Consider the following 15,919-nt stretch of genomic DNA (forward strand, 5'->3'; position numbering starts at 1 on the left):
GCATTTTATAACTTTTTGGGTCCGGGTGCTCGAGGATTTTCCTTATTCGAGGGGTTTGCCTAGAAACTACCGTTGTTTCTTAAATTGACCTCTGAATTTTGCTAATTTATGGCAGCGCATGTTACCATGGGTCAAGGGCTTGCATGCTTGACCGAGGGTCCTCGTTGCTCTGTGATGTTCACAAATTGCAACTGTTTCAAGGATATCTCTTATAAGCTTGATCTTTATAAGACTTTGAAACTTTGGCATAAAGAGTTCATGAAAACTTAGAGAGTGTTCTAAGATTCAATTCAGATCAACTGCAAAACCTATGCTTGGGGATGTAGAGTTTGAAGCAGGATAGGGCGCCATGGCTAGAGGCCTGCAAAGAAGTGTGGTGCATAAAATGTAAAGGCCAGGGCCACGACAAAGACCACTGTCCAGTATTCACGAACTACTTGGTAGAATGGGGACCAATGCCATTGAGACCAGAGGCACAGGCAGGGCCAAGTGTAGCGCCTACCAGATCTTTGGTGCACCATCTGTCAGATAAGAGGAAAGCACATGACAGACAACTGTCATTTGTTGTAGAAGCATACACAGACTCCCCAGCAGCTATATTGCAATTTTTGTAGGTCGGTGGGCCACAATGATCGTACTTGTCGTAGCTATGATTTAATGATGGAGTGGACCCCACTATATAGAATGCAGACAGAAACGCGAGGCCTTGACCCAACCGTGGGTATGGCGCGCAGTGGATTTCAAGGGCGAGGTCGAGGACGAGGAGGAATGGGGCCAGGAAGGGGTCACGAACAATTAATCTGTTACAATTGTGGAGGACCAGGGCACTACGCCCGCGATTGTACCAACCCAACGACACTATCTTGTTCATACTGTGCTTAATTCGATCATGAAGCAATAGATTTTCCTACACTGATCGTGCAAATGCACGAGAAAGGGGTACTTTAGCCTACTTTGATGCAGAATATTCAAATTATGAGGTCTGAACCACGCGAAGAAGACCCAAATGTGAATATGGTGCTCAGAAGTGGTGCGACCACAGGGGAATATAAGGGGAAGCAACCTGAGGAAGATACATGGGTTCACAAGGCTCCTATAAAGGAACCTGAGTTTGACTTGGAACGCGCAAAGGAGATGCTTATGGAAGCTACGAAGAGCTTTGCAGAGGCCTCTACTTCAGGTAGTAAGGATCAAACAGAGCCAGGAATGGATCCTTCTATGCTTACTACCTTTTTAGAGACATTCATGAAACTGATGCGCGATAATAACGAAGTTAAAGGACTACAGGAGCTGATAACTAGGTGTGCAGGGTCAGGTTAACCGCGTGTAGTCCGAAAACTAGGAAAGCATAAATTATGCACCGGGAGGAAAATGAGACTAATGGCGCAAATTGGCGAATATGAAATGGACCAGGTAATCCTAGACCTGGGTTCAGACATGAATGTTTTACCAAAGTAGACATGGGAACGCATGGGTAGGCCCGCATTACAGTGGTCCCCTATTCAATTATGAATGGTGAACCAACAAAAGATTTTGCCCATGGGGAGGTTACAAGGGGTAACAGTGGATATCGAAGGTGCGAGCACACAGACGGACTTTGAAGTAATAGAGATTGTGGATGACAACAACCCTTACCCCGCGTTGCTAGGAATAGACTGGGCCATTGATATGAATGGAGTCATCAACCTGAAGAAGTGGAATATGATATTTGAGAAAAAGTCATTACATGTAGTAGTTCTGCTAGATCCAGCTGAAGGAGTGTGCCACACTGAACCTGTCTGCGGCGATGATAGTGACGATGAGATGGATTGCAGTTACCAGATAACAGCGCAAGACCAGGATCGGGTGAACCTGATAGCAGATGGGAGAATCTCATGGGAGAGCGACAGTTCCTGTACTTTGGATTCAGATGAAGAAATAGAACGCTAGCAGAAATGGTTGCATGAAGTAACAACGTTGAATTGAAACATGATGATTAGATCACTGCAGTGTGTGATGACCAAAGCAAGGGAACTACCAGGTATGATGGGGTAACAGGAGTAGATGAATTCTTAGACAAATTTGAAAGAACAGTACCAGAACAGCAACGGTATGGTGCACTGGAATGGGAGTTGCGTGCGACACCCACATGATGGTGGAATACACACCAGAAGAATATTGGACACTAGCGCGAATGTAGAAGATAGAGGGTTTGGAAGTCCCTAGCGTCGAACACGAGACAGATGGCCAGGACAAAGTAGTTTGTGTGCCCACCTGTGTCGATGGGTGCAGACATATGTTGTGCAAGAACCTCCCAGACTAAGGATTGAAAATTAGAACCCGATGCGGCAGCAGGGAAGGCGATGCACTCCACAAATAGTCGATGACAGAGCATTAAAAAAGCTATGCAGAGTCATGAACATAGTTCACCAGGCGAAACAAACTAATTGGGACGTGCACGTACCAACGGTTCGGTGGGCCTATAGGACCATAAGAAAAACCCGGAGCATGGAAATGACCCCAACACTGACAAGAAGAGATGAAACCAAGAGAGTAGAGAAGAATCCCCAGACCATAGCTCCCACAGTTGGGACATGATGCGAGGACATGGGTAAAGGAATTAAACAGTTACAGTAATCCATTTAGCAAGGGGGATTGAAACTCCATGAACTCGACGAAGATTGGGCACGATTGAGGAAGAAAAGTGTGACATTGGACAAAGAAATCAGCGAACTAGCGGGCCGCGAGAAACTAAGCATGATGGGGCCCAGTCTAGCCAGCCCTACTACCGCATTAGAAGGAGTTGCGGCCCTGCTACCATGGCTATGGCCGCACCTTACTAAACTAGGGAGCATACCATACTAAGAAGAACGTGACGAACTAATGGATGCAAGGGTATTTGAAGGGTGACCGCGGCCCGGGCTAGTAGGAAAATCGAAGACTCACACCAGGGGTGTGACCACCTAACTATCTGTAGGAAGCATAGTCTTAGTGCTCCAAGCAGTTGAAAGAGGGTGTGAGACTATAAACAAGTCTGCAGGAGAGCTACACGGAAAGGAGGTTTTGCGCAGTGTCAGTATGTCACAGGGGTCGCGGTCGCGTGTAATGAGTTGCGTTGCTACGCGGGTAGGCTGGTAGGTGACCGTTGATATCACTATTCATGACAAGAGGTCCAATTTAAGACAGAAAGGAGTGGGTGGTGGGCCATTAAGATAGGAATTAAGAGCTAGATTTGGGACGATTCGCCACCAAGAAGTTATTAATGACTTAGAAGTGGAGGGAATGGTTGAATTCAAATTCAAAGGTTATTATAAAATCCCTTGGGGTAGCCTCGAGGCAACACTTGGTTGTTTAAGATTTAAGCCAGTACAGAGCATTAAGCACTAAGATACCTTGTCACTCATGAGTACGTGATTAAACGGATGCAGTGAAGAAATGATGATGACTACGAGGACCAGAGTGCGATTCGTGGAAGTTACCCCAGAGCCTCGTGTGACCTAGGAGGAGCCTGGAGGGGCAGCAACTGCACCAGAGGTTGCAAAGTCCCCACACATGTCGCGACCATGGAAAGACAAGCGGACAATGGGGCTAGTTTGGGTATCACCATGGAACCCACGATTTAGTAAATTGTCAATGGCAGAGAAGGGAAAAGTTGTCACCATTAAAACAGAGGAGGAGGAGGAAGATTTGCAAGCCCTGATGGCCCAAATTGAAGCACAAGACAATGAGGCAGAGAATTTTTCCCAAATACCTTCGGCGATAAATTTACCCCCCTACATTCCCCCATGGAAAGGAACAACCAAGATACCGAAGGACCTAGAGGTCACGAAGAGTGCGCTCCAGACCCCGCTTCTTTCGGATGAAATAAGGTTTGAAGGTCTGCCACTGGGATGGGTACCTAATATAAAGTTTGAATACTGGGACCTCGTGGACAGAGAGAAGTTCCCACAGCTGGCCTCGGAGCAATTATTGCAGTAGAAATGGTTACGCGGTGTGGAGAAGGCTGGGTTACTACATCTGCGGTGGATACCCCACTACCACCGCGCACCCATCACAATTTTTGTCATTCGACAGCTACTGTGTCTAGTACATGATGGGTATCTCTAGCTGGAGGAGTTGATTCCCATCACGGCTGATTTAATTCACTGTATTTCTCGGCTGCCCATCAAAGGAAACAACCATGCAGCCATAGCAGGAAAGAGTAGTGACTTGGCCCTCGCAGAAGCTATGAAGGCCAAATATAAGCTGGAGAAGAGGAAGAGAGGGTATGTAATAGCGAGCATCAAGGAAAAAGGGTTGAGCGTAGCCACCCAACTACCAGTTGGAAAGATGAGGAAATGCAGCGCAGACGAGGTTTCGATGTCTATAATTGCGTTGGCAGAGCAGTGTGCAGAGGGGGTCCAGTTCAACTAGGTGCAGTTTCTCTATGATGAGTTTTTGATGAATTATTGGGAGGCCCAGGAGTAGGGTAAGACCTTCCACTATGTTTGGTTGCTCTTATCCATCCTGTTGGTTGCAGGGGAGCTACTGGAGTATTACATAGTAATTTTTCACTGTCCTCATCTCAGTCCCTCTACTGTGTCATGTGTCAAATAAACATGTTCATATCTTCCCACCAATGCAAGAAGATTAAGAAAATGATCTCTAATGTTGCAAATTGACCCTCATTCCCTAAGTTTCTGCCTTGTCACGAGTAAAACCTTAATATACGCGATGTTTATCTATCATGCACTGTATCATTGTGACGTCGTCTCTAGTCCCCAGTTCATGACCTGCGACGATCCAGATTTGGCGAATTAGTTCAAATAGTCAGCCTTCTCGATGTTTCTAGAGCTGGTTATTGGGTCAGTTTGGGTCACTTTTCCACCTCTGGGATGGTGGTTTCGCCTCTTGTTCAACCTCCCTTGAGGATAAGCTCCCTCTCCCTCATTTCATGGAGATTCCTCCTCCTACAAAATCACTCACCATTGCTATGATCTGCTAGTTTTTTAGTTCTTTTGGTTGGATAGTACTGCTAGTGCTTTTGAGTTTGGTAGATAGCTTTGGTGTGAGTGTGACAAGTGTGGAATTGCTAAATAGTTTGTAAGAGGTTGTGGAGTGCCTTCACTTCGTATTAAAGCTTGTGAGTGAGAGAGTGATATTGTTGGTTTGGGAGACCCATCCTTGAGAGTGAATGCTTGAAGAAACATACTGGTTGGACCCTCCGAGAAGGCTTGCGACATCAAGACTTGGTTGTAAGCTTTACTCTTGATTTATTATTAATACAATCAATGATGATTTCCTATGTATTGTATGTAATTTACTTGGTATTTCATGACTTCTTGACTTTATGAGTAAATAGATCATTGTTGTTCTCGATTATGTGCTATGTTGTTTTCTTGTGGTGTTTCAGGTTGATTTCTAATTAAGGAGAAGGAAACTAAAGCTAGAGTAGCACAACAAAACTTCATCAACCACCAGTTTTAGGTAGGCCTCCAACGATGACTATTTAAGGGGATCAATTGTTTTTTTGTCTTTGCTGTGACTAGACCCACTCTAGGGCTAGAGGGGTTGCCTCTATCCACAGAGGGAACACTTTCCTACTTCACAATTTGGTGACTCCACTAGGGAGGTCCTTTGTATGTTTTTTCTCTTGTTTGCTCTTGTTTGGTTTTGATTTAGTGTCTTTTGAATTTTGGGGTTAAACCATCAGTTTTTTGGGTTACTTGGGTCAATCTGGGAATTCCCCTTACTGCTTGGAAGGTTAATCTGGTGTCATTTAAGTGATTTTACTTTGTCTTTTTCTTAAGTAAGATCATCGCTAAAGATGGCCTAAAAGTCGCGATGACGTTGATGATGTTCTAGCTTTGTACCCACGACTATTTGGCTTTTGTATCGGGTTTCTAGTATAATTCCTGTGACGACTCCTGAATCGGACCATCTCTGAAAACAGGTGTACTTTAGCGACTAGTCTCTAGTTGTCAATGTAACACCGGCGACTAGTCTCTAGTTGTCAGTGTAACACCAACGACTAGTCTCTAGTCGCTAGTGTAACACCGACAACGATTCCTGTAAAGTTGTTTTTACAACTTTACCTCCTGAATCCATCAATCTTGTTTATTCCCTGTTGTTTCTTGTCTCTCATTATCTTGTTTTGATTGCTTTTGGTTAAGGTACTATCTCTTTGATTTCATTGAGTGAGTCTTGTCTTTTTAGACCATGTGACCTAGCTCTTTTGAGGTTTCGTCAAGAAACTATTTGCTTGGGTTACTTGTCTGTCCAAGGTTCATCCACAACCGTCTTATTGATTTTCTTCAGGCTTTTTCGTTGCTTTTTTTTCTTGCTAGCTGATTTTTAGTGTCGATTATCAAACCAATTTTTGATATTGATTCAATTTCTTCACTCCCAAGCATAGATCACAATTGTTTGGATCGATCAATTCACAGTTTCTTGTTTGTCTCGCTAAATTCAAAACAAACAAACAAACAAAAAATTAGGGATTGCATTCATTTGATATACGAAAGTGAAAGTATATTTTCATTTCAAATTTTCATGTTTGAGAAATCGGAAAGAAAACTTAAAATCTATCATTATTAGTATCGATGCACTATAGGATTGGTGTGTTTACCCATTGTGTCTCTTAGCTGATCTTGGTCTTGTCTTGTTTTGGGAATGATCTCTCTACCCTCCTGTAAGTAGGTGTTCATCGAAATGAAAGATGCTTTACTCATTCTAGTTGCATCCTAGGGTTTTTGATATACATACGGTAAGGCCTGAAAACTAAAACATAATTCAATATCAACTCTAAAATGAATTGAATGAACTTAACAACGCATTGGAACATAACTCACATTATTTAGAGGTCTAGGCTAGAGATGTGCTCCGACGTCATTAAACCTAGTCACTATTGCTTTCACTTAAGGTTGGGTGATTCCTCCTTCTGTGACGCAATAGCTGCCTAGTACGGACTTGTGCTCCCAGTACTGTCAAGTATATATGGGCAGACCCCACTAGGTTATCATCCTACATCCATAACGGTAACGCACCAAGCACAACATTCGGGAAGATTGACTGTCATACTGAAAGTCCTTGGTTTTCATATGATCACCAAGGTGTATATGCAGTTTTACAAGTTGTTTGGTAAACCTTTGCCTAGATCTCCAGAGTATTCACTTTCTTCCCTTTTCAGACTCCTTAAAAGAAAAGGTCCATCCGAGCACTTGTCCTTTCAGGGTCATTAAACCTCGAAAGATATAGAGTCACCTTTTCATCCTTTTCTTGACTCTTGAAACATGAAAAGGTCAATTTTTGTTCCTGTGTCATAAAATTTACTGCCCATGAAATATTCCTGGTAACAGTTTGAGTTCTTGGTTGTGATACGAGTGTTTTTCAGGCTCGTTCCCGATGGAAACATTCCCCAAGTCTACTAGCCAAGGTCTTCTCCTAGATGGAACTCCTGGTCCGTTTCCGCCTTTTGGAAATGTTGGTGCTCCGTACATGGCAACGTTGTCTTTGCTTGGGTTAACCATAGGTCTACTCGTTTGTTTGTTTTCAACCTCAGTGGTCCCAAGCGTCATGACCCCTGTTCCACCATCTGCTTCATTTGAACCACGACACTATGATTCCAAGGTTGAGCCTATGCCTTCTTCCCCTGTTTCTTCATCTTCATCTCCCACTTTGCCTGGTGAAGTTCCACATCTAGTAGCTAGGAGACTAAGAAGAAGAAGAAGAAGAAGATGAAGAAGAAGAAGAAGTTTGATAAGCGCGAGGCCACTCGTGAAACTATCTCCCTGAGTACATCTCAAGTCGGAACACCTTCTGCTCCTCTGCGGAAGGTTAAGTTTCCTTGTAAATTATGCAAGGGTGACCATCTTCTTCGTGATTGTCCTGGCATTCCTAGGATCTTAGAAGTATGGTCTCACGATCTGGCTCATCCCTCATCGTCCTTTGAAGCTCATGAAAATGCTACCCTATTGACTGGCAATGGTAAGAAGAAAGGTAAGATTCGATTCCCTTGTAGGCTATGTGAAGGAAACCATCCCCTTCACCTTTGTCCTCTCATGGATAAAGCTTCAGCTGTGTTGGAAAGTCTTATAGCTTCTTTGCCTCCACTTCCCATTGGTTATCAGAGGCTCTCTTCAGACCCTCTCTTGGTTGAAAAAGAGATTAACTTAGATTCTTCTCTTGTCCACCCTTCTCTTCCCGAACCTATTTGTGCTCAGCTTGTTCCTGACCAACAGTTGGTCAGAGAGAGTGTCGACTTGGATCCACCACCTATTGATCACTCTATTCTGGAAGGGCATCATGATTATATTGTTCATGTTCTTCTCATCTCGTCAAATTCTTCAGAGTCTGAGAACGACCCTCCTATCCTAGCTGATTCAGAGAGTCCTTCTTTGGTTCCTGTTGTGCATGGGGGCACTCATATGATATCCCCACCAAGTAGTTCAGTCGTTTCCTTCAACTGGCATCACTTGACTGCTTTTCGCCTTCCATCCTATGTGCCTTTTCAGATTACAGTACATGCCTATGATAAGGCAGTACTTGGCACTATCTTGGATGAGGGTGCATCGGTTAGCCTCATGCCTTTCACTACTTGGCAAGCTTTGGGCTCCCCACAGCTTGTGTCAGTCATGAAGAATTTATTGGCGTTTGATGGAGGAACCATTCAACCTTTAGGGATCCTTCTGAAGTTTCCTGTTACTTTGGCAGGAGAAACCATTTATATAGATGTAATGGTCGCCCAAGCTGCTTCAGAGTTCAGTCTTCTCCTTGGACGTGACTATATTTATGCCATGGGGGCCCTTGTCTCTTCACTTTTCCGCATGGTTTGTTTTCCACATGATGGAAGAATGGTGACCATAGATCAATTATTATTCTTTAGTCCCCCGACGCCTCTTTCGCAGCCATCTTCCCTCATCAGTTCTTATCTACAAGCAGTACCTTCCTTGCCATAGGTCAATTATGTGGCTACCCGTTCCATCTCCGCCTCTGCTGATGATCATGCAGATGGTCTCGTACATCATGTACTGGGGACATTGGAACCTGATCTATCATTTGTGCCTCATGAAATGTGTTCCTCCCAAAGTGAATTTCTTCCATTTAGTGAAGACCTCTTGGGAGCCATGTTCTCATCTGGCCCATGAACAAGATCACTGAGGAGAGTTCTTTTCTTATGTCGACCTCGTTAAAAAATGAAACAAGGAGTCTTGAGGACAGTTCTGATCTTGTGTCGACCTCATTAAAAAATGAAACAAGGAGTCCCAAGGATAGTTTGATCTTGTGTCAACCTCATTAAAAAATGAAACAAGGATCATGGAGCACAGTTCCTTGTCTTGTGTCAAGCTCGTTAAAAAATGAAACAAGGAGTCTTGAGGAAAGTTCTTGATCTTGTGTCAACCTTGTTAAAAAATGAAACAAGGGTTATGAGGATAGTTCTTTTACCGTGTCAACCTCACTAAAAAATGAAACACCTCCCTTTTCCAAATCGAGTCTTTGATTAAGATCTCATAAAATCCAAGTCGAGTCTTTCCACGATCTTAAAAGTGAACCTTCATTCCATCCACCTCGTTGAATGCAATGAAGCTTGGGGGGCATGTACCTCGATTTGCATCATTATGCTGGGGGCATGCGAACTTATAACAAGCATAGTTTTTCATTTCAAGCTTGTGTAAACATGAAACTGAATCCAAGCAGAATTCTCCATGGTTCAAGCTTGTGTAAAAATGAACCCATACCTGATTTACATCTCGTGACTGTTGTTTTTATCCGCTAAATTATGCTAGATGAGCCTTGTTTGTTTCATTCCATCGCCACCATCTCTTTGGCCAATCATATGCTTTCACTTGGTCGTTTTTCCTTTCTTGAGGAACCGCAGCGATGGGTGGTTTCACTAGCCAGCCTCTTGACCATTACATGTTTTGAGCAGTCCCACCTTTTGTCGGAACTAGTTGCTACCCCTTATACCACTCATTCCTCTAGGATGAGTCACCTTTAAGCTCTTTTCCAACTTGTAACATATGAAAATATTCAGGGAAAATTTTAAGAATCCCCCCTAAATTTACATGTATAATAAATGGGCGAATCTCCATGGTATATAGGAAAAATGGAAGGCGATTTTATCAATAATATGATATGTATATATAATTTTTTGGCGAATCTCTCACCAGGCATGGCGAATATTTTACTCAATTATAAAATCTTGTGTTTACTGAATACACAAATGAAATCATTGCATTTCTTTAAAATATCTTTTGAAATAAAAATTACCGAAATTACATATCGATAACCTAGTGGGTGTAGGATAAAATTCACCCGTGCCATTCACATAAAGCATGAGAAAACACCTAATACTATATATAAAACCAAGAAAAATTCAAATTCATCACTTCTAGGTACCTCATAACCACCCTGCCAATATGTTCCTGTTTGCAATTAGAAAAATTACCCAAATTGCAATCTGTTTACTCCACTTTTAGGGACCTCGTAACCACCCTGCCAATACACAAGTATGTTCCCGTTTGCAATTAGAAAAATTAACCAAATTACAATCTGTTTACTCCATCATATGTTGGAAAGTTATAGAAGGATGACTAGTGCAATCAATCCATTCCTTTTAGCCCTAGATTTGTTTCAGTTTAAAACAGAAGTATACAAATATACTTGTCCAATGTCTATGCTTTAACCATTCACCTTAAGATGTTTTTACAATATAATTTCCTAAGTCTATTTAATATCTTCATTATCATAAAAACCAACCTATATCCATCTTAACTCCACATCTACCACTCTTAGGGGGATGCAATCTATTTATCCCTCTAAGCACTTGGTAGACCCAGAATTAAGATGGATCTAAGATAGAATTTCCCCTTTAAATAGTCTATGCTCACATGAATACCATGGGTCAATACCATGGGTTATCATAAACCTAGAGCTTAAAAATTACTATTAGTAATTTATAAAAATTAATAAAATTAATAGTTGATTTTTATTTTATTTTTTATTTTAACCAAGCTAAAATGTTTAACATACATTAAATTACAACATCCATTTTTAATCTTGATCGGATCAAATATTTTTTCACTCTATGCTAGTTTGCATATCACGATATTTGATACCTCTTGGGGGTTAGTAGATCCAGAGTAAAGATGGATCTATGCTGGTTTAATTCCCCCATTTAAATAGGCTACATTCCAAGTGAATACCATGGGTCAATACCATGTGCCATTTTGGTGAATACCATGGGTCAATACCATGTGCCATTTTTATTTTTATTAATACTAATATTAGGGTTAATAATGTTTTTTTGCATGGTATTAATAACAATCTAGTCCATGGTATTTGTCCCATAGTATAAATATAAGGTCACTTATGGAGTAAATATAAAAAAATGTTTTATTTGTTTACCATACCTCTCACTTATTTATATTTTTATTAATTTACCATATCTCTTTTACAAATATGGTATTTGGCCCATAGGATTCACTTAAATAAAACCTCTTTCTTGAGCCTTCATAAATAGAATGAGGGTTATGGACTAAATATAAAAAGAGGTTTTATTTATTTACCATGCGTCTAGTTTATTTATATTTTTATTTATGTACCATACCTTTTGAGTAAGTATATAAAGACATTTTATTTATTTATCATACCTCCACTTTACTTATATTTTTATTTGTTTACACCCTTGCATGTATATAAGGTGACTTATGAAGTAAATATAAAAAATGCTTTATTTATTTACCATACCTCTCATTTATTTATATTTTTATTAATTTACCATACCTCTTTTATAAATATGGTATTTGGGCCTTTGGCCCATAGGATTCACTTAAATAAAACCTATTCTTGAAAATGGGCGAATGGATTCACTTAAATAAAACCTGTTCTTAAAAATGGGCGAATGGAAGGTTGTAACTCCTAATTTCAAGGGCTAAATTTACCTTTTTTACACTCTCCCTTAAAATAAGGTGGGCTATTTGAGGTGATTTGTAAAAATGTACTATGATACAAAATATTCGCCCGCTAAAAATTTAAAACCCCTTAATTTTGCCAAAGGGCGAACATTCGCCCCTAAAATCACCCCTAAAAATATTGCCGAGTTTTCCCTTTTAACTCGTTAAACGAAATAAAAGGCGATCCACTTTCAGCTCTTTTCTGACCGTTTAAACACGAAAAGATGGCTAGAATTTTTTCATTTCAAGTTTGATTGTGGTTATGAAACGATGTGTCTTCTATCGCTTTTTTTAATTTTTCATATCAAGACCACTAATTACGAAAAGTACTCCTTGATCATAATGGTCAAGTGGTCGAGTATTATTTTATACTTTTTCGGGCTCAAGGGACACAAATTTACGAAAAAGGACCCCCTTGGAGTTTTCTTTTCTGTGTCTTTTTCAAACTCTCTAAACATGAAAAAGACTCTGAGTTTTCCCTATGTCGGACTCATTAAACCCTGACGAAATTGGACTCATCACCATGATGAGACTCGAGCTTCTCCTCCCTAGGGCTCGTTAAACTATCACTAGGTTGGATTTGTTCGAAGGTCAAACTTATATCACAAGCATATGTTATACGCTTCAAGGTTGTTTTTCAAAAATAATTGGGGTACTCGCCAGCAATGGTGGGGAAAAATTTGGAAGTTGTCATTGGTTACCTACAGCAGCTACTCACTCTTGAACATTGACACTTTTGCTTCTTGTCAGGATGGGATATCTTCATATCGTCATTTGGCCTTCCGGGGTTTTGGATTGCCATTTTTCCTCATTCCATCTGATCCATGTTGTCTCCATCAAACCTCTGATCCTTTGGTATCAAAATGTTGCCACATTCCAGAGTCATGTCGCCAATATGTTCAAGAGTATAATCCTTCTGCAGTTCACACCCTTACCTCCTCCTCTGATACTTTGTTTCACCACCTATCACTTGTTCCTTATCTCGTGTCATTGATGGGGGAAACATTATGGCCCTCCTATGATGGATCATCTCCTGTCGACATTAGCTCATTATCCACGAGATTGGTCTAGAGATCCCTTTTGGTACCTTGGAGCTTGCATGCCTCAATGGCAAGTTCTTCTCGCCTGACGATAGACTTTCATCATTGGTCTTCGATTGGGTGATTCCACGAGTGTTTGCCCTGATTGAGGAGGAGGAAGATTTCAAGCCCTGATCGCCCAAATTGAAGCACAGGATGATGAGGCGAAGAATGTTTCCCAAGTACCTTCGGCGATAAAGTTACCCTCCTACATACCCCCATGGAAAGGAACAGCCAAGATACTGAAGGACCTGGAGGCCACGAAGAGTGCACTCCAGACCCCGCTTCTTCCGGATGAAATAAGGCTTGAAGGTCCGCCACTGGGACGGGTACCTAATATAAAGTTTGAAGACTAGGACCTCACGGACAGCGAGAAGTTCCCACCGCTGGCTGTGAAGAAATTATTGCAGTAGAAATGGTTATGCGACACGGAGAAGGCTGGGTTACTACATCTGCGGTGGATACCCCACTACCACCGTGCGCCCATCATAATTTTTGTCATTCGACAGCTACTGTGTCTGGTACATGATGGGTATCTTTGGCTTGAGGAGCCAATTCCCATCACGGTCGATTTAATTCACCGGATTTATCGGCTGCCCATCAAAGGAAACAACCCTACAGCCATAGCAGGAAAGAGCAGTGACTTGGCCCTCGCAGAAGCTATGAAGGCCAAATATAAGATGGAGAAGAGGAAGAGAGGGTATGTAATAGCAAGCATCAAGGAAAAAGGGGTGCGCGTAGCCACCCAACTGTCAGCTGAAAAGCTAATGAGGAAATGTAGTGTAGACGAGGTTCCAATGTCTGTAATTGCATTGGCAGAGCAGTGTGCAAAGGGGGCCCAGTTCAACTGGGCACAATTTCTCTACAATGAGTTTTTGACAAATTATCGGGAGGCCCGAGAGTAGGGTAAGACCTTCCACTATGCATGGTTGCTCTTATCCATCCTGTTGGTTGTAGGGGAGCTACCAGAGGATAGCCAGTTTCCCACCATTGAGAGGAACCTACCTCGAAGCTGCGGGGTACACCTCGCTCTGGGCAACGAAAGACGCAACGAGGGTTCGCAAGATCAAGGTGTTTTGGGTGTTCATGGAGGCGAGCATCCGAACATGGATCAACCACAAGCCACGCTTGTCCCTGACAGTATATAATAGTTTGCAAAGCACGACAGAATTCAAGGCAGATATGCATAACCTGTATATCCGAGCGCGCAAGGATCCAGCCCGAGCATGGGTAAAACTGTCGTTCATTGCAACAGATGATGCAATCTTCGACATGATGGCATCGTGGTCTCCGAAGTAGCATGCCCTAGACTTGGCAGAACTGGAAAATATCACAGCACAGCAACGGAAAAGGGAGACCAAGTTATGCATCGCGACGCTGGCAAAGAGAAAGCACCAAGAATAGGAAGCGGCCACGTAGTAGAAGGCGGCTAAGGTAGCAGCGACAGCGCAGATGGTAGAAACCATAATTGCGCCCACTGAAGAGACCGAGGAAGGTCAGGAAATTTCCATGGAGTAGGACATACAGGAGGAGGCTGAGGTAGAGGAACATACAACAAAATCGACCCAACTCAAGAGGCCACGCGTCCAGGAGAAGCCAACTGCATGGAAGAAGACAAAGACAATGAAGACCTCTAAGGGAGCCCTTCTTGACAGTGGTGAACTAGTTCGCGATGTCACTAAGGATGCTCTTGAAGAATTAATGACAGAGCAGACAACTGTGTTGGGGGCGCTCAGAGCGCAGTTGCAGGCATTACAGGTGCGACCCCTAGGAGTGATGACACCGCACCTTGCGGAAGGTGCATCCGAAGCTGAGCAGATGTTGCGCGCCTGCACAACGAACACTTTGGTGTTACCAGAAGGTGCCATCTTAGCAGAAGCCATAGGTGACATGAGGGGTTGGGGGTTGAATTTGGCCACCTTTCCCAGAGAAACGCTATACTAGTTATAGGATGGGGTAATTGCTGAGCTTCGCGCCAGGGAGGGCCACACTCTCCAAGCCTTAAGCGAGTAGAAGGTAAATTTAGAATAGCTCAGCTTGCAGTGTGAAAACCTGGTCGCACAAAACCAGGGATTAGAACAGGCCATGGAGGAGGCCTGTAGCAGCATACCGGAGTTGGTCGTGCTGGCGACACTCCCCATTGTGGAAAAGATTCACCAACTGGCAGCTGGAGTCTGCAAGACCCAGGAGGAGGCCGCGAAGGTTCAATTGGAGCTAAACTTGCAGATCACGGAGCTGCGACTGAAGGCACAACCCTCTACACCCCTGGAAGTCAGAGAGCAGTGCCATCGCACCATTCAATCAGGGTTGGAAGTAATAGAGCACGCTGTATAGGACTGCACGGGATTGTTGGATCAGTCCCTCTTCACGCTTACTTCACTGTAGGAGGACCTAATGCTACAATAGTTAGAGACAAAAGTGTGGGAGTTGCAACAGGCCTATGACAATGTCAGGGGGACTACACAGAAGGTCACCCTTACATAGCGATTGACCAAGATGAGGGAGGCCGAGGCTTTGAAGGAACAGGTGGACGCTACACTGCCAAAAAGCAGCAGGGCTTAAAGCACGCATCCAGCCTTGGCTTGAGGAAGCGTTCACGATCACCACCACGATCGAGGGGAGTTGGCCCAGATGCAAGATACATATGCGCAAAGGCAAGAGGGTGCCTCTGACAATGATGCATCAGAGAGTCGTGCACAATGGATATAGTGGATAGCAGAGGAATGTGTGGCAGACGTCAGTTAAGTGCAGAAGTTGTTGGATGGACTCCAAGCAAAGATCACTGCACCAGTGGAGTGACTCGGGACGAGTCGCAATAATTGTGTTGGGGGCCTGTTGGGTAGCGAATCCCCCAATAGTGGATTTTTGGGGCTTGCAGCCCGAATTTTGGTCAAAAGTAATGTAAGACCCCGCGAAATGCGGGCATGG

This window comes from Pinus tabuliformis, chromosome X (genome assembly GCF_031772625.1).
Source record: "Pinus tabuliformis cultivar Carrire ecotype Pingquan chromosome X, CPIR1, whole genome shotgun sequence".
NCBI classification, from domain to species: Eukaryota; Viridiplantae; Streptophyta; class Pinopsida; order Pinales; family Pinaceae; genus Pinus; species Pinus tabuliformis.